This window comes from Dicentrarchus labrax, unplaced genomic scaffold (genome assembly GCF_905237075.1).
Source record: "Dicentrarchus labrax unplaced genomic scaffold, dlabrax2021, whole genome shotgun sequence".
NCBI classification, from domain to species: Eukaryota; Metazoa; Chordata; class Actinopteri; family Moronidae; genus Dicentrarchus; species Dicentrarchus labrax.
In genome coordinates, this window is record NW_026136711.1 from 32,950,090 (window position 1) to 32,975,644 (window position 25,555).

Consider the following 25,555-nt stretch of genomic DNA (forward strand, 5'->3'; position numbering starts at 1 on the left):
AACATGTCTCTAATGTGATGTTGCAGGATTTCAGTGATGGAGATCCATCTTGTTTGAGTGTGTGCCACTGATTGGGCCTTTAGTACATGCTTGCCGCTGCTGCTGTTGTGGTGAATCACAGTGTTTCAGTGCGATAAGGGAATAGCAGCAGCTGAATGCTAACAGGCTGATTGAAGATGCTGGTAATTACTGTCTCGCCTTTGCCGTGGAATGATATGTGTTAGTATTTCATGCACAGTTGTCTTCAGCCGTGTGTGTGTGTGTGTGTGTGTGTGTGTGTGTGTGTGTGTGTGGATTATGTGTTTGTGTCAGTGTGAAGCCTTCAGGTGAATTTGCCTCTGTGTGTGTTCAGTTAGATGAGCTCATCTGTCTATAAATGCATACTGCACTGTATTTGTGTGTTTATGAGTGTGTCTGTTCAATTTTGCGCATGTTATGTTTGTGTTTTTCACTGTGTGTGTGTGTGTGTGTGTGTGTGTGTGTGTGTGTGTGTGTGTATGTACAGGCAAAGATGCAGCATAAAGATAGGTGTGGCAACAAATGTGTCATATTTGTGCACCCTTCTGCTTTTTGTTTTACCCTTTGGTTTCTTTCATTTTTCTCTTTCTAACACACACACACACACACACACACACACACACACACACACACACACACACACACACACTAATCTCTCCTTACATTAAGGCACACACCATGTTAAGGTGCATGGAGTAGCTCTCTGCTGTTGGGTGCCAAGATTTAAATTAAGTTCTGCATTTGGTTCTGTGCAGATATTCATCCAGTTGTCACCACTCAAATGTGTTCTTTCCTTGGTGAGACAGAGGACGAAAAGTACTCATAATGTACTCAATTTGTAATATATCTGTAATTTGATTCATGACAAATTACTTTATTTCTGACATGTCCTTACAAGAAAAAGGTAGGAGATAATAATAAGATAATGGCAGGGATAAAAAAATGGCATGATGAATCCTGTCTGAATCGTATGATTTGTACCATGTAGTTCTGCATTAGAGGCCAACTGAGAGACTGCTTTATTCATCACACTGCTGACATTCAATTTGAAATATCAAGGTTTTTGTGTGACTCTGGAGGCGACATCCTTCACTGCTCAGCTGTCTTTAGCATTGATGAATACCAAGCGGCAACCTCTGTGGCTGAAAAATAAAGCCAATGTGGAAGTGCCAAAAACTGCAGTTCCTCGAATGGCCATTTGAGGTTAAATGCAAAAATACGTCTCCATAAGCCACCATGTTAAAATGCCCAACTTCACAGCAGAAATAAATGTGTTTACAGCTTGGTTCAAAAATAAAATAAAATGTGGGTCTCCAGCAAATTTCCCCATTCATGACAACTGGACAGGGTGAATTTTATTCACCTGTTTAAATTATATTAGGACTTAAAGGTATGCATTATTAAGGACATGTCCATTTTGACGTGGGTGCTGTCAGAGGCAGTTTTTCAGCAAACAGGCTTCATTCCGCCCGCCTCAACTCCACCCATGCTCAAAGTCTTTGCCCATTTTTGGATTATCCGGTAGTTGGCGTAGTCAGGCACTGCCAAAATGGTGATGGCCAAAGCCGTCCAGGTTTACAATGGCTCCTTAGAATCCTGTGGGTGATATCACAGAGACTACATCCATATTTTAGGCAGTCTATAATGAATAGATACAATCAGAGAAAGTGCTACTTTTACGGTTACTTGAAAGCCGCATTAATTTATATTTGGCCACCAGGGGACAGATGAACTCCTAAAAAAAACTAACGGACGCATAGCTCTGACATATAGCTATTATGGCCTTAGAAAGTTGCCATGGCAAACAGCAAAAAGTTGCCATGTACACATCCGGCAGACACAGAGCAACTGCAGTGTTTGTTTGCAGTCATGTTATGTCATTCATCATTCATCTATGTTTAGCTCAATTTCGTTCTTCAACCAAATCTGGTAAATATCTGGTCTTACAGCTGCTAGATGTTCACGCTTGTCTCTGTAGGGTTTGGTTTGCAGGCTGTGTAAAAGTATACGGCGATAGTTATAACATAAACTGTGTGTGAACGATTAAAAGCTTTTAACATTTTTAAAATTAAAACCTTTTTAAGGTCTCTTATCCAAAAGCCAATATGATCATATGATGTACATCATCCAAAATGTGTTTTGCATTAAGCAATGTGGCACTGTAGCAGTCTTATTAGGTTTTGTGAAGGGTACTGAACAGGTCCACTGACTCCATGTTCTCCTCAACATCCAAAAGACACCCGGATGAATGAAGGGACTGCCAAAATGCATTTGTTAAATTAAGTGTGCACTCCTTCAGTAAGTCAGTTGAATAGAGTTTGTTGCTGTATCGAAGCACCTAGTTTACTGGCAATCTGAACAAGGGGGGGCCATAATTTCAAGTCACGCAGAGGGGGTGGGGGGGCATATGCAATGGAACATATAATATTACTGATGTATTAAATAACGTTGTGGAGCACCCTTCTTTATTCCGACACCACACAGTCACATCTACAGTACACACATGATGAACACACACACATGCTTGCTCAGATTAACCCCTCTGATCCCACTCTAACATTCACACACAACAGGCCAAGCCTATTTACACATAAACGCACAGATGAAACTATAGCAAACAACAAAGTACATCCAGTCCAGTCCACAACCAAAACTCATCTTGCTGCCTTGAATCTAAATCAACATCATAGTCATTATCATCACAAGTCAACACTCATATCAGACTGATGTGCAGAGTCGCACACACACACACACACACACACACACGTCGTCGGAGTCCGTGGTGGAGATTGACGCTCCAGGTCTGTTGTTGAGGCCACAGTGGAAGCTGGAGTCTTTTTATCGGCAGCAGTTGGTGAGATTGAGTGAAGGTGTGTGGTGACTAGTATTGTTTGGCTCATAAAAACACAGATACAACTTAGGCTTTTATTCATATAAAATAGTTTGTCAGAGTACAAAAGTTACCCGGGCCGTGGCCCCCCTGACCCCCCCTGTTCCGCGGTCTATGGGCAAAGCTACTGTAGTAGTACTGCTTACACCTTAATTACACACAGGGGACATCAATTGAACTAATTATGTGTCTTTTAAAAACAATTGGCTGTACCAATAAGGCATGTCAATGCAAAGGGTGTAAATAAAAAAGTTTGTCTGTCATATTTTTAGCTTGCTTGATTTAAAGACATTTGAGAAAATTTCGGTTTGTTAAGTTTATTTTATTTTTTTCTGTTTCAGTGCTTTAAAACTCCCTAAAACACACTTTAATGGGGAAAATAAAAGTCTGTGTAACATCCTCTGTACAATAGAACATAAAAAAATTCAAGAGGTTTGAATACCGTCCTCACTTTCTTTTGGGAGTGTTTGAGGGTAAAGATGTTCTTTAAGGCTCAGCCTAAAAGGGTTAGGATTTGAGGTAAGGCTAGGATAAAATGTAAATAAAGTCCCTCACATTAGAAGTGGGTGTGTCTGTGTGTGTTTGTTTGTGCAGCCCCATCAAGCTATTATATGCAAGCAGTCCTATCGTCACATATTGATTTCTAAGAAAAACATTTATGTGGAAACATCAATTAAGCTGTTGTCACCCTCCTGTACAACGACACATAATTATTTCACTGCCTAAGGCCATACATCATTTTGATTTCCTAACCACTGTTTCACTATATGATCTGTGTGTATTGATCGCTGTGTGTTTTGGCCTGGGCAACAGTGAGCAGCTGTTTATCTTGTAAATTAGATAGAAATCTGTATGCAAGCTAATTACATGTTGGGTAACAAACTCAGCTGGATATGAACCACTGTTGTTTGGGAAAAGAAATAGGAGAGAGCTTCATGATAAAACAGCTGTCCTTTATTGTGAATAGAAGAGAAAAGGTGACGCCTACACTGACAGAATGATTGTCGGCTTTGTGAAAAAAAAAAGATCTGCAATCTATCCCTGCAAGCAGTATAATTTTCAAGTTGTAATCATATCACTAAAAAATGTAACATTAAACATACTGTTGGTGCAGAGCAGTTTTTCATGGTTTGGGGCCAATACAATAATAGTTTCAATTAAGGTACATCTTAATGCTACACAGTGTGCTATGTGGTTTTAGTCAATGGTATGCTTCCAAATTTGTGGCAACAGTTCAGAGAAAGCCATTTCCTGTTTCAACATGTCCCTGTTGATGAAAGTTTTTTTTCTGTTTGGTGTGGAAGAACTGCACAGAGCCCTGGCCTTAACCCTATCCAACACCTTGGGGATGAACTGGAACATATTATCACCTATCTTCAGTGTTGGACCTCACTAATGCTCATGTGGCTGAATCTCTGCAGCCTTGTTCCAAAATCGGGTGAAATCAGAAGAGTGGAGGCTGTTGGAGCAGCAGCAGTTTAAGACCATGGTTTTAGAATTGTACATCAATTAGATATTGATGTGATGTTCTGGTGCCATCATACTTTTGGCCATATAGGTTATATACCAAATGCATACAAGAGGATAGTATTTTGTTTATTACTGCAAAGGATTAAAATCTAATTTCTGCTCCTTTAGATGCGGAGAAAGATGGATAGATATGAATGTTTGGTTAACAAAGTGAAAGTCAAAAAGTGCCTTTCACTTTACTCCAGTCTACCTGAAGGTACAGCTGCAGATTAAAAAATAGTTTTGAGCCTCAAGACAATTGAGACGTGTATTGTGCACAGAAGTGGAGTGGCCCCATATGAGAGTGGCGTTAGTAATGTTTTGTACACTAACGTGAGTCTCCAGTGAGTGTACTGGGCTCACAGCAGAGCTCAGAGTTTGGTTATGTGTTTACTCTGAAAATCTCATCTCCTCTGAATCAATACTCCATTTACCACAAGCTCACAAGACTCTCGCTGAGTAAGGCGCGCTGTGCTCCTCTGTCCTGCCGCTCACCCCCTTCTTCTGTTCTCCTCCTTACCTCCTTGTGCATTGTGTTTCCTTTCATTCAGCCTGATTCCTCATCCTTTCCTCTGCGGTTCCCTCCATCCGCTCTCTTCCATGTTTGCCTATTTTCCCTTTCTTCACAGTTCGTCTTCTTCTTCACCCTTTCTCCTCCACTCGTGTCCGTTTTTTTCTCCCTTCCAACTTTCTCTCCTTCTCTCTTTCTTGTCCTCATCTTCATCCTCATTTTCTCTCCCTTCCTCTACTTTCCTACTTTTCCTTTCCTACTTTTCTTCTTTACATACTTGTTTCCTATGTCTATTGCTGTTTCTATTTCATTACTTCCTCTTCCTCTCCTCCTTCACCCTTTCACATGCTCTCCTTGTTCCTCCTCTCCTCCATTTCATTTTCACTTTTCTTTCCTCTCTCCTTTCTACTTCTCCTCTTCTTTCCACCCTTCTTTTTACCAACATCTACAGTACTCCTTTTCTCTCATGTTCTTGCTTCTCTCCTCTCCTGCCTCTGCCATTTTGCTTCCTACTCTCTTCTCCCCATCCTCGATTTCTCTCCTCTCCTTACCCTCCTTATCTTTATCTGTATTTCCTTTCACAAATCTCTTTGTACCCCTTCCATTACTTTGGCTTCTTTCTTTCCTTTCTTGTCCCTTTCTTTTGATGTTTCCTCTCCAGTCCTCCGTCATCCAACCTTCCTCTCCTCTCCTCTCCTAAAACCAATTTCCCCATAGGTCGTGTGGGGTCTCTTCATGTGTGTGCGTGTGTTTATGCGAGTCAAGCGGCAGCTGTATTAAACACTTAGCCTTTTTCCTCTCCTGAGCCGAGACAATTTATCCATTGCTCAGGGCAAGAGGAGCGAAATGGCTAAATCACATTGTGCCATTAATTTAATTAGCTTGTAATTGACATTTTAAATGCTTCACATTTAAATTAGCTGGCCTGGCGTCACAATGGAAGTCACAGCAACTGAGAAATTGATTAAATCTCAGCAAAGCAGTGGAGAAAAAAAAGAGAGAGAAAAAAGCATGACAGGAAAAGAGAGCACATGCGTATGAGAGAATCATACAAGAATCATACAAAGGCGATGAGGAAGAAAGAGCAGGAGATATGGTACAGGAAAGAAGGGCAGTTAGAGTTGTCGATGGAGAGCATAAGGGAGGAGAAGAGTGTGTAAAATAAAAAAAATATTGAGACTGAGATATGGGGAGGTAGCATAAGAAAGAGAAAACAGGAGAGAGAAGTCAAAGTGTCAGATGGAGAGAGACAGTTATCTTCTCTTCACCAGATGCTGCACAGGTGTGAGGTCATCTGTCCTTTGGCTCATTCATCCCAACCAAATCCCCCAGACGCTACTGGTTCAGTCAGTGAAGGAAGTGTAGACCAGACTTGAGACAACATTCTTGTTGGTGTATGTTATAACACTAGGCAATGCTGATTTGAACCAAGATTCAGATTTGTTCCTGCTTATAAACAGAGTTCTCATCCAAAACAGACAGAGAAGATGTGGAGGGTTGCTGTGTGTTGGTATCGCAGGAAACCTAAATGTTCAAAATTGTGGCACCAGACATTAAAAAAAAGTTTTAAAAAGTAAAATACGATGTATATCTGTTTCTTTCATAAATTTGGAGAACACAGGGGTTATAGTAGACACTTGCATACTGCTCTATAATGAATACTGGGACTAAATAAGCTTTGGAGAAAAACAAAGAAAATGCTTACAGATTCCCATTCTTGCGGCGAATACACTAAACAGTCCAAAGGGAGGAAACCATTGATGTGGGCCATTGACTGAATTAATATTATTAGCATGGCTCTTGTCAGATTCTGATATATGTGTGTGTGTGTGTGTGTGTGTGTGTGTGTGTGTGTGTGTGTGTGTGTGTGTATGCCTGTATGCGAGAGAGAGAGTGTGAGAGACAGAAATTTTGAATTAACATGATTAGTATGGTTCCTGCCAGTGTCTGCGATGTGTCTGTGAGAGAGAACAAATGATAGGAAAGAGTGTGACTGATAGACAGGGTTACAATTTAGACAGAACGAGGGTTGAGAGTTAATATGGTTTGGGTCTTCTAAGCATCCATGAGACAGAGGGAAGGAGAGAGAGAGACATTGTGTGTGAGCAGCAGTCTGTATGAGTGTGTATCTGCATTGCATATTTGAGTGTGTCTGAAGAAGAGTGTAGAACGGCAGAACGACTGCTGATGTCAGCACTTTTCATCTATTTTCAAAGGAGCCCTTCATATACCCACACACACAGACACACACATCCAGGCAGGTATACGGCTAGGGCCTGATCTCTCCTCCATGGTTTTTTAATATTCTTTTTCAAAGGAAAGTCCGTCACAACGGCGAATGTTTGATCTGTCAACTGTCATCAGCAGACAGTGGACAGTGGGGGAGAGCCAGAAAGAGATCTATTGGGTAAATTTGCAGGTTTGAAAATGCATTTATCTAATTGCTGCATATGACATATAAGGGTAGACATACACAGTAAATTGTGTAGAACATGAACATGTTTTGTCACAAATGAAATCAATAACTATTTCTTGTGTTTTTGGTGAGAGGCATTTGAGATGATGTTTTATCTATAAAAAAAAACCTGGTAGACACAAATAAAAATGAGCCCTTGGTGATGTCCTTGATCTTGGGCTGTGACACAAAGTTGTTTTTCCTGACCAGAGAGTACATTTTTGTCCATAGACTGACTGAATGTGGAAAGTCTACAAAGCTCAAACATACAGATGAACACAACACCATGTTCTGACAAAATTAATACATATTTCAGTTTTAAATGGATGTCTATATTCCACATTTGTTAGACGTGTTGCTTAAGTCCTCATAAGGATGAAACTGGAGCAATATAAAAAAAGTATTTCATAGTAAAATATGTGAAATACTGTATGAATGCCTTGATGTGGTTCTATCTTGTAACGGCAAAGGTATCCATTTGAATGAAATGATAAGCTGTGGGAAAGAAAGGAAATTCTCTTTACATTTTATTCTGAAAATACCGACTCGAAGACCATATCAACCATAGCCTTATGGCTGAGATAGTGTTTTTCTGGGAGCCAACTATAAAACATATCATACTGCTTGACTGTTTTAAATCTAAATTCAAATAGGGGAAGTTCAATGTAAAGTGTTCAGAGTTATTGCATGTAAGTTTTGGTCATTATTCCCACTGGTATTAATAACATTAAGGTGAACTCTTAGGAGGGAGTATAAAGACAAGATTAGGATGGGACTTAGAAATAAAGATGCAGAGCAAGGAGGAAATGTATCTCTAAAGTTTATTTCCTTCTCTCCCACTCTTCTTGCTGTATTTTTTCCCTTATCCTCAGCGAAGAGAGAGATGATCTTTACTGATCAGTAAATGCATTACAAGCCCCTGACACAGTGTGTGCGTGTGTGTGGTTGTTTGTGGGTGTGTGACACACCAGCAGCTTGTTTCTGCAGAATGAGATCCCTCTTTACCAATAAAAACCTGTTGACCTTCGACTAATGAAAGTTTAAGTTTTCTTATTTCTTCTTTCATAAACTGTATTCATCTCCAAAAGGATTTCATTTCATCAAGAGCATTTTGCTCAAGGCTTTTGTTGCATTTATCAAGTCCAATTTAAATTATTTAGATTATTATACAATATATTATACCATGGCCTTTGATAGTACTTGTTTCTGAGAGGCTGAGGTATCCATATGTAACTGGAGACCTCAATGTTATCCCGATAGTTCCTTCAATTTGTATAAGAGACATTGGACTCTAGCGGTGAGTGAGCTTTTATCAATGAAATGTATGTATAACTCTGAAAAAGGCCATGTATTCAAAAGAAGGACAGACTGTCTTTGTAGACAAGTCCAGGATTTATTCTCATGTTTTATTTGTTAGGTATGTGAAATGGTTACTGATGTGCAAGTACGAAACGTCTCCAGATGCATGAATGACACAATCACACATTCCCTTCAGCAGGATTCCACATCCTGTGGAGACCTGGTCTGCAAAGAAAGATTAAGTACCCTAGTAAGCATTTTTAAACTTTTAAAAGGACACAAATGACAGTAACCTGTAATTTCAGATCGCAGAGCTGCTGCTGACAGCCGTGCTGAGAAAGTCATCCGCTGCAACCTGGTGGTCATAATCTAGTCCTGATTCATATTCCAGGAGGATTGGACAGTTGTTGCTCCATGTGCCTACAATTATTTGCTCTGCCTCTTCTGCCACTGACAGTATCCTGATTGTGACGCTATCCAAAAAGAAAATAGATTTTGGCCTGTCCTGAATAAAATGACCTTGACTGTTTGGCTTCTGTCTTATTGGCTGGGTTGTAAGCAGTAGAGAATGTATTTGTTTTTACAGCTGATGCGGAATCTTCACACTATTTCAACATGACTACATACATACATACATAAACATTTGCAACACTGATTTGGAGCACTACAAATAGTGCATTGAATTGAACATTGAATTAAATGGCTGCTTATTTGATTTGAAAATCGATATGATACCAATACTGTCACACATAGACAGTGTGGTCACAAGATAATCTGGCTGTCTACTGTTTTGAAGTGAGTTAACTGGCTGTATACTTAGGATGGATTTCTGCTCAATGGAGTTGTAATAATGGCACAGTGGATTATGCGTCCATCTTTCATTTCTTTTCTCACAGTGGTACGAGTTTGACTCCCATAAAGAAATAAAGTAGTTTACCTTTTTATGTTGAAAAAGGCTAAATAGTTCTTCCACATAAAAACAACAAACTGTGTACTCAACAAATAAGCTCCAAAGACTTTTAGAAAAATGAATTTATTAGAAGAAAATCAAACTGGCTCTTCTGCCTTCTTTGTTCTCTGTTCCCTCCAGTTCTTCAGTCCTCCCTCCATTAGCTGCCTGAAGCACCAACACCTGTCCGAGTGGTGAGGAACTCCTGACTGGGAAGGTAGAACCCCTTTACTACCTGTCCCCTTCTGATGCCACATTGTGTATCGCCCCTCGTAGGTCAATGTCATGGTCTGGGTGATTGCGGGTGAAATCAGTTCACACTCACATTCACACTTACGGGCAATTTTAGAGTCACCAATTAACCTAAGCTGGAGCAGATGGAGGAAAACCCACGCAGGCACAGAAAGAACATGCATACCATTAATGATAATATTAATAAAGAAGAAGTCTGACAGGGGCCAGACAGGTGGCTGATCAAGTGAAAAAGCACAATGGCAGGAAAAGTCAGGACAGAATGTCTGGTTAAGATTTTATAAAGTTTGAGACATTCATTGATTAATAATATGGGATTCAGTTCTCAGAGGTGAGCTTTCCTCTGGTTGCAGACCCATCCCATACAGTAAATATACTGCGCTGTGCAATTGCAGCCTTCAGGTTTGTTCACCTTTGGATTACACTTTTAGCCTCTTAAATATGGTTGCCAGTCAATAGCCGGAAACTGCTCAGCTGAAGAGGTTGTTGTTGAGCAGATGTGGGGCTCTGATTGCTTTCTAATGTAGGACTAAAATACCACGATGGAGGTGTTGTGTCTGTCTTATCTATATGGTAACTAGCTGTGTAGCAAAAAACATTGTTATTCTGAACACAGCTCACTTTGTAACCGCTGATTACATGGATCTATCAGCTAGAGAGGCGTTTCCAATTGTTTTTCCATCCGACTGCAATCAACAGACGCTCAGGCAAGTGTGTACCGACCCAATTCCTCCCCCCCAAACACACACACACACACACACACACACCCCACACACATCCCAAACACACACACACACACACCTAAAACAAATGCAAACACACAGGCATCCATTCACATTTTAGCTATAACAACACCCATTTAAAGACATGCGTTCTGCAGTCATTAGGACTGCTATGTGTTTTAGTTGTTTTGAAAATCTGAACTCAAGCACTTTGAAAATGAAATGACACAACTATTATTATTAAGTCATTTTTACCATTGAATAATTAGTTTTAACAGATATACACCGATCAGCCATAACATTATGAGCACTGACAGGTGAAGTAAACACTGATTATCTGGCAGCTGTCAGTGGGTGGCAGATATTATGTCATTAAGTCGATGCGTTAGAAGCAGGAAATGGCTGATTGGTGTACAGTTTCTATACTATCCGTCTGATGTGAATGAAAATACAGAATCACATTTGTGAGGCTACATGCAACTGACAGTGAAAATGACAGGTTTTGTCAAGAAACATCATCATGAGTGGTTAGAACAACAAATGGAAATATCACTCTCGTGAATTCAAACAATCAACCACTGGCGCCCTTAAACAACTTCCACAGGAAATTAAGTTTTATTTTACAACTGCCCTTAAAAATGACAGCATGTCAAAACACAAGTGCTTGGCAGTGGACCAATCAACGCTAATGGTATTCATAGGTTGATGTTTATACTTCATTTTGAAACATGCTGTACAGTGGATGGGTGTTCAGAGCAGTACATACAGCAGTGCTGTCTATTTCTAGTTAGTCTCTATGCCTTTCACTGACATCACCCAAAGACCACAGCAGGGCCACTGCTGGCCATTTGGTTGCCCTAAGTAATTGCTTTGTCTGTGCCCAATGGCCAGTACAAGCCTGACATGAACGTTATTCTAAAGATGGGTGACAATTTAAAGTAAAAACCAACACATTCCTCCTAGTCCCTGGAACCTTCTGTCTTCTCCCATTGGTGTTCAATTGAACTGTATGCAGACTTCCTTTAACCTCAAAGTCATGTTTTATTTGATATAAAATATTTTGCCAAGATATACTTTCACTTCAGTCCTCAAAAATAACAAATTTGGGCTCAAACAGAAGCTGTGTTTTAAAGTTTCACTTGGTCAGTTTAATGTTAAAGTTAATTTAGCTAGTGAGACTTAATTGATGACATCAGTGAGCGGGTCCCTAAACTTTGTTATCACTAATAGATCTTCCAAAACAATTAGATACAGTTAAACATCCTTTACTCTTACAAGGGTTGTACAGTAGTGGCTTTGATAGAAAGGCTTGTGATTATTTCCAGAATTATTTGGTCCCTTCCTCTTCACCATTTATATTAATGGCATTGTCTCTCCATTGAGTGGCTGACAAATCCATCTTTATGCTGATGACACCATTGTGTACTGTATTGCTGATTCTGTACAACTAGCCATTGAGAACTTGCATCCTTCCTTTAATGTTCTACGTAACGCTCTTATGAATCTTAAACTTGTGCGTTACGCAAATAAAACAAAATTAATGCTGTTTACTAAAGCCAGAGATATTTATTATAATAGTATCCATATACCCATTGTGAATCAACTGAACAATGAGACAGTCACTGAATATAAATATCTTGAGAATAATAAGACATTTACATTTAAATACCATGTAGACATGTGAGCTTGCTGTTCATTGACTACAGCTAAGTGTTTAACACCATAGTTCCCTCCAGGCATAACAAAAAACAAGAACGTGGGATTAAATACCTCACTGTACATGTGGATCCTTGACTTCCTGCAGACCCCTGGTGGTAAGGGTGGGCAGACACACCTCTTTCACCCTCTTCCACCCCAGGGCTGCATTTTGAGTCCCCTGCTATACTCTGTGTACACACATGACTGTGTAGCCACTTTCAACTCCAACACCATTTTCAAGTTTGCTGACAACATAGCTGTGGTGGGCCTGATCACTGATAATTTGGTAAAAGTACACACATTGTTTAGTTTAGTAGAAGTACAGATACTCTTCGAAACTTTAAATAGGATCATGTCTCCCTCTCTTTTCTTTTTCATCATGTTACATCCGTTACGTGTGATATGTATTGGTCTTGATGTTGGAAAGGCATGTGATGATTCAAAAAATAATAATGACCAAAAATTCCCCCAATGAAAACTAAAGTAACAAGCCTGTTTATAAAAAGCAAGGAGTAGCAAGTACAGATATATATGTAAAAATGTAGGGGGTAAAGGTAAATAGTTATGAGAAAAATAAATACTCTAATAAAGTACAGATACCTGACAATACTACTTAAAAACAGTAATGAAGTATTTGTACTTTGTTGCTACCCACCAGTATTAAAAACAATAAAAATGCTTACCTGAAGGGAGTGGAGGACCACTAACCTACAACCTACTTGTGAACATCAGCAAGACTAAGGATGGAGGTTAAAATAAAACATATATTTGTGACTACTCCTATTCTATTTAAGCTAATTTTTAAAGATAAGCATCAACACCTTAGCCCCATTCTTTTATTTCAAATCCAACACGAGGCGGTAGACAGGCAACACCAGAAAAAAAACATACTACCTTATAGTATAAGACAGTAAAACAGTTACAAAATTTAAATAAGCAGAGATAAGACATAAGCAAAGAAAGTCAGGGCATAACAACATTCTGCCAGTAGGATTCAACATCCCAACCTTTAGGAGTACCTGTCAGGTACACAGCCTGCTGATCCTACAGGGAGACCTGGTGGTCTGTTCTCCTTCTGTCTTATTTTTCTATTACCAGGAGCTACAGGGAGCCTCAGTAAGGAGAGCAGAGGGTCACCGTGGTGTCACTCCCTGGATGTGTGAGAGCGCCGACATCTGGACACGGAGAGACTGAATGTGTGTGGGTGCATGAGGCGGGAAGTTAACGTGTGTGTAAAAGAGGACTGTATGTGAGAACAACATTGGACGTGCACACGTTTGTATGTGCGTGACCTACCACCAAGGGACAGGCCAATGAAAACAACATCAGGAGATTGCTGCCCTCCTACAAAAACATAATCGCAGCAGCACAGGTTAAAAGTCAGTTCCAGTCTGTGTGTGTGTGTGTGTGTGTGTGTGTGTGTGTGTTCACCTTTGTAGACTTGAGTAATCATCTGTGTAGCGACATGTACGCATATGTGAAGGATTATGCATGTATTTGCATATTTGTGTACTGCATACGTGTTGTGATTCACACAGCAGGACCAAGGGTCATGTTTCCACCCAGCGTGATGATGCTGAGGGTGTGTGTGTGTGTCTGTGTGTGTATGTGTATTAGTATGGGACACTGAGCGCACGGCAGGGGACCAGGAGGTGATAAGTCAGCCTTCTACCTAGAATTATAATGATGTCCGCTGCTCTGCTCCTGTTCCCTGCTGGACACCCTCCATCCCTCTACAGCTGCATCTTTACTGTACAACACACCACTTGAATACACACACACATACACACCTGTAGTACTGGTCGCACTATTTTATCACATTCTTGTTGTAGTTCTGCTGCACTACAGCTCCATCTTCCACAGGGGAAAGTTTTTGAAAAATGTCCACTTTCTTCTTTAGCTGGTGGAAGCAATTTAACAATAAAAAATGAATACAAGGAAGTATAAGGAATCAGTGTATGGTCACAGATTAAAGGTACCCTTTTGAGTTTTCTTATAATCAAACATGTATATGAGCATAAGTCTTTGCCTTGGGAGCCCGTATCAGTGATAAATTATTATAAACTCAAGTTTCAATAGTTTTTTCTGGAGCGTTTGCTCATAAAGATATGTGGCATGTGAGTAATGTGTTAAGAACCAGTGTTTAGGATTTAGTAACATCTAGTGATGAAGGTATAACCAACTAATTTCCTACTGCTCCCCTTCCAAGAACGTAGAAAAAACTAAGGTGGCTAGAAAACTTGCAAAAGGCCCTATCTAGCACCAGTGTTTGGTTTGTCCATTCTGGGCTACTGTAGAAACATGGTGGTTACACATGGCGGACTCTGCAGGACCCGCTCCCTCTTTAGATACAAACAGCTCATTCTAAAGTAACAAAAACACAACAATTCTCCTTTTTATGTTATTATACAGCAATGAAAACATACCTATGAATGTTATACTTCATTTCTGCCAACAGATCCTCAGATGTTACACACTGGACCTTTAAGGCGGACTTAAAAAAGGAGTGAAAGTATGGTGTTGGAACATTATGTCTACTATGCAAGGAGGGTCTAACAAAAGATGTTACTGAGTTGCATTATGGGGACTGTAGGAGTGTTTTTGAGAATTTGACCCTGATCAGTCAAGATATCACAACTTCTGTATCATTTTTGACAATTTTTAGCCAACAACTCTGTAAAAATGCATTATTATATTGACTATCCCTTTAAAAATAATACCATAATAAAGTGTGGCGGTATGAACCGGTTGACCACAAGAGGGAGATTCCATTAAGATCGGAGTAAAAATTAATGCTGGCTGATTTGGTCATTTACTACAGTGAAGCTAGAGGCTTTAGTGTTTGACCTGCTGTACGCTTTCTCCTCTCTTCCTCTCTTTTTATCCTTGTCTCCTTTCTCCTTTTTGTCCCTCTTATCTCTCCTCTAGTTTCCACTTCTGATCTTCACATTTCTTCTATTATCTCACACCCACTTGTCTCTTCTCTCCGCTCTTGCTCTCAGCTTTCCTCAGTCCCCACGGGCTCCTCTCTCCTCTGCACCCCTCTACTTTGTCTCTACTCCTTCTTTATACTCACCTCATCTTTTATCCACTCTTGTCTCCTTCTAACCTCTTCTGTCGTCGCCTCCTTTCACCTCTCTCCTCTCATCTCCTCTCCTCCTTTCCCCAGCTTTTGTCATCTCTTCTCACTGGCTTCTCCATCCCTCCGACTTCTTTTCCACCTCTCCTGGTCAACTTTTGAATAGCCCGAAACGAGGAATAATCTCCTTGGCATTTTAGTGAACCGATGCTTTCTGATGACCTAGCTGTGGCACCGTGTTCCTCCCCAGGCGAGGAGCTAAATTACAGCAACCTTCACATCGAGCAAAGAGCATCGGAGAGAAAATTGTCTCTCTTGGGGAAAAAAATTGTATCTCTATTTAGTCCTGCAATAACACTGCGAGGAAGCCAGAGGGAAGATTCAACCCCTCTATTCCACCTAAACATAGTTTTATAAAAAGGGGGCCTTTTTTGATATCCTATTGTACGTCCCTGTTCTCCCCTGGATCTCCTACTTCTCTCCATTTTTTCACTGATTCTCAACGCTTTCTCTGTGGGTTGCCTATTTCTTTCCCCGTCCTTCTCATATATCATCTTCTCTATCTGTTTGTCTGCTCATTTATTTAGTACCGTGTTTCCCTCCTGACTTATTTCTCTTTCTTAAAACCTTCTATGTCAAAGTTGTTACTCTTCTTTTGAAGCTGTTGCAATTCTTTCTGATTGAAGTTGATTAATCACTATGTCTCAGTTTAAACTTAAGAGCTAAGAAGAATAGAAATGTGTGAAAGAACAGATCTTTCAGTGAAAAACACACTGATGTGTGTTGACCAAGAGGAAGCAAAGCAATTATCTCTGAAAGTTTGGTCGGAAAATGTTGTAGTCAACATCTTGACTTGGGCGCAGAAAAATACCCTCTTATAATTGTATTATAACTTCATCATAGTTTGACACAAAAATAATTGGATTAAAGTCGTAGAAAGGAGCGTCTCAAAACTTTTAATATATTTATAAGGCAAGTCTGTTGAACAATCACCAGAAGAACAGGCCTACAAAAAATGTACCATTTTTAGTTGATGAATAATTTTTTTAGATGTCAAACACATGTCAAAATATATGTGTAACAGAAACAACACACAAATATTACAAACTTTTGTGTGCCCATTAGTACAGCTGCTGCAGTTTGTGCTGTGGAGAAGCAGTTAAACAGAGACAATTATCCTTTAGCCAATCACGTTGCAGCATGGCATTAGACACCTTAATATATGCCTTAATAAGAACAGACGGCTGAGGAGACGCTTGCACACAGTACCCCCACTCACACACACACACACATACATAAACACATGTACTTGTGCATGCAAAAAACACACAGACAAAAAAAAAGTGGCATGAATGCAGCATATATGTATATTTCCACAATACATACCTACACACACAGAGAGATACATATATTGTACATAACACGCACACAGACACACTGAGGCCAGGGTGATCTGACTGGAGAGGGAATGATTTCACCATATACTCATCTCAGTCTCCATGATTATGGCCATCGGTAGAAATGGCAAATAATGGCGGCAATGTGCTGTGAAATGAACCCCATTATGTGCGTGTGTGTGTGTGTGTGTGTGTGAGTTTGTGTGTGTGTGTGTGTGTGTGTGTGTGTATGTGCGCACTTGTGTGAATGTGAGCGAGCAAGTGAAAGAGACAGAGACAGAAAGACAGGGTAGCACTAGTCTGGGTGACTGAGAGGATGACAGTCCGCAGAGGTTAGAGAGAGAGAAACAAGAGATGAGTGAAGATGATAAACCCACTGAGACAACGTGTGTGTGTGTGTGTATGTGTGTGTGTGTGTGTGTGTGTGTGTGAGAGAAAGAGAGAGAGAGAGAGCCAGAGAGAGAGCGAGATATATATATAGAGAGAGACAGCCAGCAGATATGATTGCTGGCAATCATCCTCTGCAATTTGATCAGGTCATCAAAGTGTCAAGCTAAAACATTACAGCCAGGACCCCACCCACACACATGCACACCTACACCACACACACCACACACACACACACACACACACACACTCACAACTACAAACACACATGCGAGCGACAGTAGTCTTGCTGATACTTTCAGTTTTTTTCTAAAATCATAAATGTAGAGGGCATTTAAAGCACTGATGAAGAGTTTGGCATCCAGGTTTGGGAACAACAGGAATATGAATTATTCACTCATTCACTCAGAACTATAATAAATGATAGCTTAAAATAATAAATTTGAGTTCATAAATCACATGCAAAAATAAAAAAGAACTACAATATCGTGATATACATAACTACCATGTCACTTTTTATCTTATGTAAATAAAAGGTCAAACCATTTCCAATGATTTTTTGTTCAAGTTTGAACCTTTGTCTCTTTTCTCACTATTTTTCACTGTGTAGCTTCTTCCTCATTCCTCTAAGCTGGCATACAACAAAGAAAATGTTTTAATTCAAGCTCTTGGTTGACACTTATATGACCGGATTCTTTGTATATATACATACTCACAAGTACATGAATACTCATGACCATCATCATGTACAGTTCTGACAAGGGCACACATATGCAAGCTTTCATACATCATACATTCCCACACACTTGAAAGCTGTTGTGTTTCCTTGAAAGAGGAAAAGGATCACGGCGGTGCAAGACCAGAAATTAAGAGAAACATAGACAGACTATATACTATACAAATGAGCTGGTGATTATATACCATACTAGTGATTAAACATGCTAAAAACTAACTCAGTTCAAATTTTCACCCCGTTTTCTGTTAAATGAACAGTATATAGGATTTAGTGGCATCTAGTGGTGAAGTTGCAGATCGCAACTAACTGAACGCCAATGGTGTGTAGGACATAATTCTAAGATAATAATTCTATGGTAAGAAAAACACATATTCAGGTGATTATACACTAATGAAAATATTATATTCAATTTCTGCCAATACACCCTCCTAAATGTTACACACTGGGTCTTTAAATATATTTTACATGATGAATTTAAATAAAAAACTTCTAGACCAATGTGTTTTTATTTGGTCATTTCAGTTATTTTTGTTTAGTTTTTTAATGACATAAAATATTAAAACTCCGCTGCTACAAGCTGATTTTCCAAAAGCAAAATAGTCAAGAAAAGGTTGCACATACAGACATGAGCACATTCTTATTATTTTCTCAGCAATGACTTCAAATTCAACTGGACATTCAAATGGAGCAGGGCTGCAACATTATAATTTAAACACACACATGCACACACACACACACACACACACACACACACACACACACACACACACACACACACACACAGAAGAAGCTTATTTGAAGATTGCTTCAGGCTGTTATAGTGGACTGAAGGCTGTAAAATAATCATCATATTTATTAACAATATCAATATTGCATAACCCCTGATCCAAAGGTGTGACCTTGTGTGTGTTTGTGTGCATGCTTGTGTGAGTGTGTGTCAAGGCAGGGCAAGTTGAATTATTGGCTCTGCTCGGCCAATAATGCCCCCCTACAAAATGTGAAAGATAAGAGGGTGAAGAGGGGGACCAAGTCTCCTGAGAAGAGAGGAAGACGAGAGATGAGACAAAATTGGAAAAAAAAAATGATGTGTGGAAAAATGAAAGAGAAAGGGGGAGGGAAATAGACACACACACACACACACACACACACACACACACACACACACATACACACACACTGAAAAAAGTGTAACATGCAGTTCTTCATTCAAACAAATAACTGCCATTTAAAACAGGATAAAATTATTGATTTGATTGTGAAACTCATTCTTTTTGCATTTAGAGACATCAAGTTTGATTAATACTGAACTAAATATACATCCAAAGGACCCAAAAAAAAGTTTTTGATTTCTCTCAAATTATTATTTTTTTCATCATGACCTGCAGGTAATATTTTTAGTTTGAGTCGAACGTGAATTGTGCATGCGCATTGCACACTGCACAGTCAGAGCACATGTTAAGTCCCGTAGCTCTCTCTCGGCATGCTGGCCAGACGCACCATTTGACATCGTGGATATCGTTTACCTCCAGGGTGGATTTCGTCCAAAAATAAAGGTAAGTAGCAAAGCAGTTGCTGATAATTAAAGTTTTAGTGTTTTCTGTTGTCAAAATTGCAAAGAATAGCCCAATTTAAGTACTTAAATGGGGCCTTCGCTATTCCAATTGGGCTAAACAGATCTTGCGCCTGGAGATTTGTTCATTGCAGTTTGTAAACAGAACATTCAGACTGGGCCCGTCCTCTCGGGCTCAGCTGTGTAGCCTCCTGTCCCGGACAGCAACAGTTGTCAGGACCGGAAAGGAAAGGAACTGCTGTCCTCACCTGGCTGTGGCCTTCTCCCTTGGTGGGGAGCTACTGTCATTGTTGCATTTGTGAAGTGACCAGTGCTGTTGCCAGCTCTTCCACAAACCGGCGAGATGCTTGTACAATACCTTGATTCCAGTTCAAATCCACAAGCAGCATAAATTAGTGAAAGCAGAGACATCCAGGATGAAAACACGTCAATGACCACTGGCAGGTCTTCAGAGAGGGCTGTAAAAGGCAGGATTGGCCTAACCTGGCAAAGAGACATCCAGTCTTCCCTCTTCTAAGAGAGACCGCCAGCGGTCTCTGACATAGATCCTGTAATGCTCTGATTTCAATTAAATGTGCAATGGATCCAATCGTACAAGCACCGACTGTTTGTGGTAGAGCTGGGAATTCAAAAGCTTGCGTATCCTCCACATTGCATAGTAACCTTTTGTCACTGTCCCTGCAGGATGCTGATGCTGATCTCAGAAGGGAGTGTGTCCTCAGATCTCTCATCATATACCTGGGAGAATGTGTTGAGGACCTGATAAAAGAATACACGGTATGTCCAAATCTGTTGTCTCTCCATGATGAGACGCAACTTTAATAATCCTGGGGGAAGCTTGACAGCTCTGCCATTGGATGTGGTGATTAAACATCAGTTGTTCACTTATACATTTTGTCATAAATTTTACTTCAGATGTCCGAGAAAGATCAAGCCGAGCAAGAGCTGGAGAGTTCCACCATGGCGGTCTTCGTCTTAAGAGAAAACTCGAGCCTTCTACAACAGCCCAAAGAGATTGGGATCATCATTGATGGTGTGGAAGTCCTCAATGAGTTGCCTTCTGTGGCAGCTGGAGTGGTAACATGCAGAAGTATGTAATTCAGAAAAGCACAGGAACTTATCAGCTCCGCTCTGAGGACTTGTTTTTACTGACTGTGCCTAGAGTCCATACTGAACTGGGGAAAAGGGCTTTTAGTTATGCTGCTCCTTTTTCATGGAACCAGCTGCAAAATGTGCTAAAACTCAAGGAGCTGGTTTCTATAAACAGGTTTAAATCCTCTCTTAATGATGTTGAAGCTGGCTCTTCTGTCTGTACATGCATTGTTTGATGATGTTCTGACTGTGACTCTATTTATATGTTCTTTGTTGTTTTTAAATGATTGTCTGTAACTGTGGAACTGTGCTGCTGCCTGTCTTGGCCAGGACTCTCTTGTAAAAGAGATTTTTAATCTCAATGAGACTTCTCCTGGTTAAATAAAGGTAAAAAAAAAATGCTCTTTGGACTCTGTTATACTCTTAACATGGAATATCCACAGGTGTCAGGTTCACCTTTGAGGCTCTTCAGAAGATCCTGATGGAGCTTGGTTCCAACAAGATGAGCTCCAAGATGAGCAAACTGAATGGTGAACTCCACACTGCACAGTAGTATGTGTGGCATGCGTACACGTGCTTGTGTGTGTTTACACACAAGCACAGGTGCACACTCTGTGGATGTTGCATTTATATTGAGGTAGCCTGTAGTAACCACAAGCTGCTAGCCAGTACTTTATGAGGGGGAGAACCTCAGCTGCACTTAGTTGCACCTAGTCAAGGGTGCTCCAGCCATTTAAAGCTATGTTATATTGTTGGGCTTTGAGTGAGTGTTTTGAATTTGGTTGTTTGAGGGTCGACACTGCTTCCAGAAAGCAATATTTCATTTAATTTCATTTAATTACAGTTCAGATTGGATAGAGCCTGTGTTAGCCTATTTCCACGTGTGTGTTTGTCCTGGTTCATTTGCTTGGTAGGCAATCTTTTTTTTATCTGACTTGCATTTCTTAAAGATCATTACAGTTTATATCTGTGCTGAAAACATTGCAGCAGATTCTAAGTTCAGATACCATCTTGATAAAGACTGCCCATTTAAAAGGGAGATTCCAGTTGCCAGAGGGTGATAAAGCAGTATATGTTTTCTCAAAAACAATTCACTGTTATTATTCCTGTGTGCTACAATATATAGCATCCTCCCCTGCCCTCATGGCCCTGTCCTGCTCTCTATCCTCCTCTCTCCTGCCTCTCATCCTCTCCATCCTTTCCTCTGTTCCCCTCTCCACTCTACTGCCCTCTCCATCCTATCTTCTCCTGGCCTGACTAACCTAAGAAATCAAAAGTAGTCTTATAGTTTAAATGAATGATTGGCATGAAACATAAAAGAGATCAGTACCTGAAAATTGTATTCTTACATGGCTATACAAGTTGTAATGATTTCACATACAAATAAAAACATCAGTAACTTTGCGTCTGGATGTTTGATCCCAGGCAGTACAAGGAAATGACAACAATATCAACAGGGATCTCACCCTTTGTTGAAGCATCTGTGTTTTATTTAAGTTTCAACTGGCTCCCCAGCAATCCACACAACAGCACATGTTCTTACAGAGAATGATTAGAATCTATTTAAATAGGAAACTCTGTCGCAATTGGCTGATTAACATGAGAACATGATCCTTTCAAAGGCATGGGACTTTCCAAACAAACACAAAGCATCATTATCTCCCATTACACACTGAGGATACATTTGACCCACACTGGAATAAAAAAAAAAAAAAAAACATGGAGCTTGTTTATGTTGTTGGTCAACATTTTAGAGTGGGTATGCCCACGCTGTAATGTTACTGAGATACAAAGCCACTTTTATCAAGAAGTTCCAGATAAAAGAAACAGAGCTCCTTCTCCTGTTCTTTGATAAAACACTCCACAGAAAAATGGCAAGAAATCTCCAGGACCTTCTGATTCTTCTTCCCTTTCCACCTCTGTTTTCCATCCTCTCATCCTCTCTTCTCCCCTCTCTACCCCCCCAGCCTTTCTCCTCTCCTCTCCACCGTCTCCTCATAGTCCAGGGTTGCTCACATATATCTGCCCTCTTTTAGATTAAAGCAAATGAAGGCCGATCGCCTAATGTTAATATGTTGCATATGGTTCATATGGTAAAGAATAATAAATACATTTAACGTAATCTGTTGGCCAAGTGTCTTTTTTTTATAGAGTTTATAAGGTGGGAGACACAAATTATTTTTGAAGTTAAGTCAAATAAAATGTGAAAAATATAGTTTGGATATATGTAAATTAATTGACTGGTGTCAATGCAAACATTAATTCATGTTAATTCAGTTAAAAGTGAATACATTAGGTTGGTTCAATTTCAATTTATTAGTTTGGTTCAATAACTAAAATGTTAAGAAAACAATTTGGATCAAGGCAAAGAATTAAGGTTGAGTCAAGTGCATTATTATTGTTTACATCAACATAAAATAATCAGGTCATAAGAAGTTACTCAATTTAGATTCTGTGAAGTCAAATATTTTAGATGTGATATCTGGACATCATTTTTTTTTGTTTGAGCAAGGTTATACTTTTTTCAGTGCAGGGATGAAGAAAAACACTACATGCAGAGATAAAATCAAATGTTGTGATGCATCCTTGAACTTTTGCAACTTTCTTGACTGAATGCACACTCGTACACGCGCTCACATACATATACACACTTCATTACCTAGACTGCCACAGGCTCATATGGGAATATGGGAGGACTAATAATTCATCTTTGTCATTTTTATAGACAACCTAACAGAGTTAATGATCCACATACGCACACACTTGCATGCATGCTTGTATAAATACATGCATTGTCTCCAATATCTCATACTGGTACTGATTTCTTTACATGCATACACACCTCCATAAACTACACAACCAGATGCACACATGCACTCGAAACTACACACACATACAAACTATAACAGAAAGAGAGAGACAGAAAAAGAGAAGAACATCAGGTAGAAATAATAATTATAATAATTTTATTTGTACAGCACTTTTCATGCTAAGAGTAAAGTGCTTTCCATAGACATCATTAAAAACAAAACAATCACAAATATAAAAAAAACAGCAAAAGAACAGCAAAATAAAAGCACACAATTATAAAGACCATATAATAGAAATTAACAAAGACATCATTCAAAATGGTAGAACAAGAGAAAGGCTATTTAAGAAAAGTCGTGGGCTGAAAGTCTTGAAGTTACTGTTGAGTTCTTTGCATTATACAGACCCAAACAGGCTGTCAGACCATCTTGACAAACTGAGAAAAAGACAATTTTAATGATTAAGGCAGGTTATAGGTTTATTGTTGACCACATAACGTTACAGGTTTATGAATAAGGTTACCATTACACTGGGTTTGAGAAGCTTTATCTTAACGGAGAACAGAAACACAGTTCATTCAGCTGACTATAATCTACCAGCTTCAACCAGGTTTTTGACAAAAATCTAAAAATCTAAATAGAAACAAGTGATAAAAGATAAAGAAGATAAATGTCTTGTTGGTCAGTGACCTTAAATTAAACAAGATAAGCTTGTCTAAAAACAAAAACAGTGTAAAATATATTATCTGTTATCTGTTGCCAGCGCACTGTTGGGGGGAAGACCATCCCTCCTAAAGAATGATCAGTGGTTCCAGAATAGAATAATAACGGACAAGTGGACTGAAGCCGGGTGTGGAGACTTAAAATCCTGTTAAATCGTTCAACAGCTCTCTTAAATCTTCTATAGAAGCCAGTGGATTCTGCCGTTCTGTGCATAAATACCGTTCCGACCCAGTCCAATGATCCATGGGTCCTCCTGGGAGCACAACCCAAAGCTCCCTTCTGCTATGGAGCCATGGACTGCGGTTATCAGCAGGAGAACATAAAAAGGTGAAAAACTGTTTAAAAACCATGATGGAAATATGGCATTTATGTATCATGTATTCATTTTAAGAACGTTAAGTGTCCTTGTTGTTCCACATTAATCTGATGTTTTCGTCTGCCAAAATGTTTCATCTCTTCAGTGAGACAGAGACTTCGGTGGATTTCTTAGTCACACGCTCCATATACACTTTATGCTTCGATATTTCAAGATTTTGAAATTTGAATTTTTGAGATTTCCGAACTGCTTTAAATTTGCACGTTTCTTTTAAAGTGCACATAAAAAGAAGTTGATTGAATCCCCCCCAGTGTTTCTGGTATTCTCTCTAAAAATTGCTGTTGAGTTTTTTCAAATGCGATTTCTCAACCAGTAACAAAATTCAGTTCACCTTTATTATACTGGGGGTGGCATTGGATCTTAGAAATTGGTTATTGCAAACTTGTGCACATAAATCTGACATGTTTTTGTAAATTGGGTGAACAGATCTTTTCAAAAGCTCCAAAACAAACACACTGAGAGCATTTGCCCCCTTTACACCTCCCCCTACTGCCAAAGTAAACTGCAAACCTGTTGAGAATACTGAGTATTATCACCTCTTCCTCCTCTGAATACATGTGAAGTGCAGTGACAAGGTGTTTACACGTTGATTTTTATCACACCTCTCTATCAGTTTGTGTGTCCACTTACAGTGTGCCTCCTGTTCTGCCAGTCACAGCTTGCTTTCTTTACCTCCCAGTAACCAGTTTGCGGGTTACATTGTAATTGCCTCTTCATATCAGACAGTCTTTTGAGGAGCGGAGTTTGTGACAGCCACTCGCTGTTTTCTCCCTCTTGTTTTCTGTCTTTCTTCATGCCTCTGTCCCCAGTTAGCCTTCTGTGAAGAAAACTATTGTGTTTTATGATAATGTCAGACAGTAAATTGGCATAACAGCTTGCACTCTTTGTTCTCTCTCTTCCTCTTTCTTTCGGTTTATGAAATGAAATTGGTGTTTCTTAAAAAACTAAATCTATCTATCTATCTATCTATCTATCTATCTATCTATCTATCTATCTATCTATCTATCTATCTATCTATCTATCTATCTCATTAAAGATGGAAGCAGTCAGCCTGAAGAAAACAACAGTAAGCTTCTGTAATACTC